The sequence below is a fragment of the Hibiscus syriacus genome, unplaced genomic scaffold (genome assembly GCF_006381635.1).
Source record: "Hibiscus syriacus cultivar Baekdansim isolate YM2019G1 unplaced genomic scaffold, ASM638163v2 tig00110432_pilon, whole genome shotgun sequence".
NCBI classification, from domain to species: Eukaryota; Viridiplantae; Streptophyta; class Magnoliopsida; order Malvales; family Malvaceae; genus Hibiscus; species Hibiscus syriacus.
The window spans coordinates 862,136-867,063 of NW_024062735.1; the positions used below are offsets into that span (position 1 = coordinate 862,136).

The following is a 4,928-nucleotide window of genomic DNA, read 5'->3' on the forward strand; positions in this document are numbered from 1 at the left end:
CCTCTTCTTCCAAACTTCCATATCATCGATGATTTAATAATAAGTACAGCATAAATCAATCGACAACCAAGCAATACAAAAACAAAAGCAAAAGCTACAGTGCGTCAAGTCCACAAAGGTTAGTCAAATGTTAAGTCGGAAACAGATCTCATCTTAAAGAAACATATGAACAGACGGCCCAAAATCAGAAGAAACATTTAATACTAAAAAAAGGAAATACATTTTATAATAGGGTAAAGTATAGTAATGGTCACTGAACATTTTTGAAGCTTTCATTTAGGTCCCCCAACTTTTAAAACTTGCAATACAGTCCCCTAACATTTAATCAGTTTGCAATATGGTCCCCCAACTTAAATCACTGTTAGAAAATTAGGATAAATTATATAACCGGTCATTAAATTTTTCAGACACTTGAATTTAGGTCTCCCAACTTTTAAAACTTGTAAAACAGTCCTTAATTTCATTATAAACCCCAATTTCCAAAGTAATTCAATTTCATTCTAAACCATTGATTCTACTAAATCATAAATGATCACTGTATGAGCAAATTTAGGTGAATCATAAATGATCGCACTGTAAAGCACTGAAGGGTTAGGTACTCAAATCTGATAAAAAAATAGCATGCAAGAACATATGGTTGTCCCTTGTTCTCATATGTAATGGGGTAAGGGGGAGGTAAGATAGTAGGCTGCCCCAACACCAGGTTGAGAGCAGCTTCCGTAGAAGACCTCCGAATTATGAAATGCACTCCGTGGGACTCGATCCCACGACCTCAAGGTTAAGAACCTTGTGCTCTACCAACTGAGCTGGATAGTCATCTCCAAATGAGTGTTCCGAATTTCATATAGTCAAAAGTTGAAGAAATGAGCAGAGTTTATGGGAAGTTGAAATACCGAATAGAGTGATTCCATTTTGTTATTCGGGATGTTTAATCAATGCATATTGTTATTCAAAATTGATATAAATAGTTAAACAAACCTCAAATTTATATTAAAATAAATATTGTCAAATAGTAAATTCATGTTCAAAATTTAAAAACACCTTAATTTCATTCTAAACCCTAAATTCCAAAATAATTCATTTACATTCTAAACCTTAAATTGAAGTATTTTAGAATTTGGGGTTTAAAATTTAATTGAATTATTTTGGAATTTAGGGTTTAGAATGAAATTGAATTACTTTGGAAATTAGGGTTTAGAATGAGATTGAGGACTATTTTACAAGTTTTAAAAGTTGGGAGACCTAAATTCAAGTGCCTGAAAAGTTCAATGACCATTACCCTAATTTCTAACAGTGGTTTAAGTTGAGGGACCATATTACAAACGGAATAAATGGTGGGGGACTGTATTGCAAGTTTTAAAGGTTGGGGGACCTAAATGCAAGCTTCAGAAATGTTCAGTGACCATTACTATACTTTACCCTTTATAATACTATTAAATAAACCATGTACTTAATTAAAAGGTAAAAGATGGAAAAGGAAGATTTTGTACTGTTCTATTGTCGGGTGGTACATGATTGCTGATCATGCAATATATTGAACTGCACCGTAGATCTACCCCCGGCCCCCTGTATGCCACAAGTCATCTCATCCATCTTCGGTCTCGATAGAGTTAAACGACTTCTCCCAGGTGTACGGATCACCGTTCTCTATGTCTGGAGGGTTGTTCCGTCATTTTGCATTTGATGCTTGTGAAGCGTCAAGTCCCTCTCATAAATTCACGAGTCTCAAGGCTTGACATTTTGGGATCGAACAAATTTTAATCCCATTTTTCTATTTTGAGGCTTTTATAATTTTAGGTTTTTATCGTCAAATAATCCCGTTTTAGAAATTAATTTTAAATGAATAATTTGATTATTGTTACTTATAATTGATTTAATCATATACTTCAACAATCTATCAGGGAAAAATTATAAAAATATATATCAAAATTGATTTTAAATAAAGTCAAATTCTTAAAAAAACATATTTTAAGAAATAATCATTAAAAGATATTATTTTAAAAATTAAAACTTTCAGATAAAAACCTTTAATTTCATTAAATATCATTCATTATCTATTAATTTGGATTGATAATACAGAAAATTAACTAGAAAAAGTGGGTTCAAACCAGGTTATTTAAATAAAAATATACTTTTCTAAATTAGAAAAGCTAGTTTATTCCATGTTACAACATTACATTTCATTTTCCAACACTAATCTCCCTTGCTTAGTCACTTGAAGGATTCAAAGCATCAACAATGGCTAAGTCGCCAGAAGAAGAGCACCCCAAGAAGGCTTTCGGATGGGCAGCCAGAGACTGTTCCGGTGTTCTTTCTCCTTTCAAGTTTTCCAGAAGGTTTCCAATGTTTTTAAAAGAATGATATTGATTGTTGATCATCCTTTCAAACAAAGAGTTTGTGGGTTTGCATTTGCAGGGCAACAGGGGACAAAGATGTGGCTTTCAAAGTACTTTACTGTGGGATGTGCCATAGTGATATTCATATGGTCAAGAATGAATGGGGCGATTCTATTTACCCTCTTGTCCCCGGGTACGCATCATCTTACATATTCCACATTATATAGATTAGATTTGAACAATCCTTGGTGTTGTAAAGCAGGCATGAGATCGTTGGTGAAGTGACTGAGGTGGGAAGGTTCAGAAGTTCAAAGTCGGAGACCGAGTCGGCGTCGGGTGCATGGTCGATTCCTGCCGTTCCTGCGATTACTGCAAAGTCGATCTCGAGAACTTCTGTCCCAAAATGGTACTCACTTATTCGGTTAAACACTATGATGGAACAATTACATACGGAGGCTACTCTGACTGTATGGTTGCTGAGGAACACTTCATCGTACGCAACCTGATAGCCTGCCTCTCGATGCGGCTGCCCCATTGCTCTGCGCTGGGATTACAGTGTATAGTCCGATGAAACATTATGGACTCGATAAGCCTGGTATGCATGTCGGTGTGGTTGGACTCGGTGGACTTGGTCATGTGGCAGTTAAATTTGGCAAGGCTATGGGGCTCAAGTTACAGTGATTAGCACTTCTCCTAATAAGAAGGACGAGGCATTGAAAAACTCTTGGTGCTGATCATTTTGGTTAGCCGAGACCAAGATCAGCTTAAGGTTGGTTTTGAAAACATTTACTCTTTATATCTATATATAAATGAGTTTCTAAATCCCTCTTTTGGTGCATAGGCTGCCTTCAGCCCAATGGATGGAATCATCGATACAGTATCAGCTCAACACCCAATGAAGCCATTGTTTCAACTGTTGAAGACTGACGGGAAAATTGCTCTGGTTGGTTTACCAGAGCATCCGTTTGAGGTTCCTGCCTCTGGTTTGATCATAGGTAAAAGAATCTATCGTTAATATGTTTCTGATCTTAAGATTGGAACGGAATCGATATCAAGTTCTCCGTGTAAATATATCATAAATATTGAGTCATGATCGGGTGCAGGGAGGAAGATAATAGGAGGAAGCATGATTGGGGGAATGAAGGAGACACAAGAGATGATGGATTTCGCGGCTAAACATAACGTAAGAGCAGATATTGAAGTTGTAGCGATGGATTATGTGAACACTGCCGTGGAGCGTATTCTCAAATCTGATGTCAAATACCGATTTGTGATTGATATTGGGAACACTTTGAAGCCCCCTTCTTGAATGTTTTATCTTCTTTACAAGATATTGCAAAGGCAGTGTGCCTTCGTGTAATAAATAAAGCACGGTAGCTTGGTTTCTTCACTGGTAAAAGATAAAAAAAAAAGTTGGCTACACACTTTTTTAAGATCATCCAAAATATCATTTTTCAATGTATCAATATTTTCGAATATTGCAAAATTCAGTCTAACCTCAGTTATTATTCATTTAATAATTTATGAATTATTATTGAATATATAGTTAATAGAAAAAATTATTGAATAATTATATTTAACTTTTTAAAATATAAATAAATATAAAACTTACCATTATTTTAAAATTTGTTTTTGTTATAACAGTAACTATATATGCTACTAAAATCTAATAATCATTCAATTAATATTTTTTGACTGCTAGCTTACAGTGATAGATCTTAAAAAAGTAACTTGGGGGTCTACTTATTTTTTTTTAAAATTAAAGACTCAAATTATAATTTTTAAAAAAATTAAAGCCTAATATATATTTTTTTGTAAAATCAGGGTATAACCAAAATTTTCTTAATAAGAACTTAAAAATATTAAAAATATTAACTTTTAAGTAAATTTCTTAAAATTTTGGATGAATAAATTAAAATTTTAAAATATTAAATGCTAACTTTTAAAATTCTATGGGATAGCCGCCTCTGACCTATTAGGGAATGTCTCAGGAAAGGCGGGTTAATATACGGCTAATATACAGCATTACCGGATACATTAAAATGTATTTAATAAATTCGGTTTAGCGGTACCTATTATGTTGACAACTAATAATGTTTTAGGTAGAAAATATGAAAAACTATTAAAAAATTTGGTAACCGGTAAACTTTGGTTATCGGTAAGTATCTATCCTTTTTATAAAAGTGTCCATACTTTTAACATATCAAGTAAATTTTACCGGTTTTGTCATAATGAATCTGGTTTTGTCATATTTTTACCTGTTATATTGTAAATTATCTATCCTTTTTATAAAGTGTCCATACTTATTTCACTGTGAAAATATATTATTATATCTTTAGTTAATATTGTTAAATTTAAAATCTAAATATATTTTATAAAATATCAAAACAATCAAATAATTTTTTGTGTAAATGAAATTATTAAATTAATATTGTAGGTGGAAAACATGAAACACTATTAAAAAAATTGAAACATAAATTACATAACTTTCAAAAAAGTATATATCATTTTTATAAAAGTGTCCATACTTATTTCACTGTTGAAAACATATTTATTATTATATTTGGTTAATATTGTTAAATTTAAATTCTA

General features: G+C 32.4%; 1 pseudogene; it reads left to right on the forward strand.

Moving 5' to 3' along the window:
• The first annotated feature begins 2,220 nt into the window (after positions 1-2,220).
• Positions 2,221-3,664, forward strand: LOC120125520 (annotated as a pseudogene).
• Positions 3,665-4,928: the final 1,264 nt, after the last annotated feature.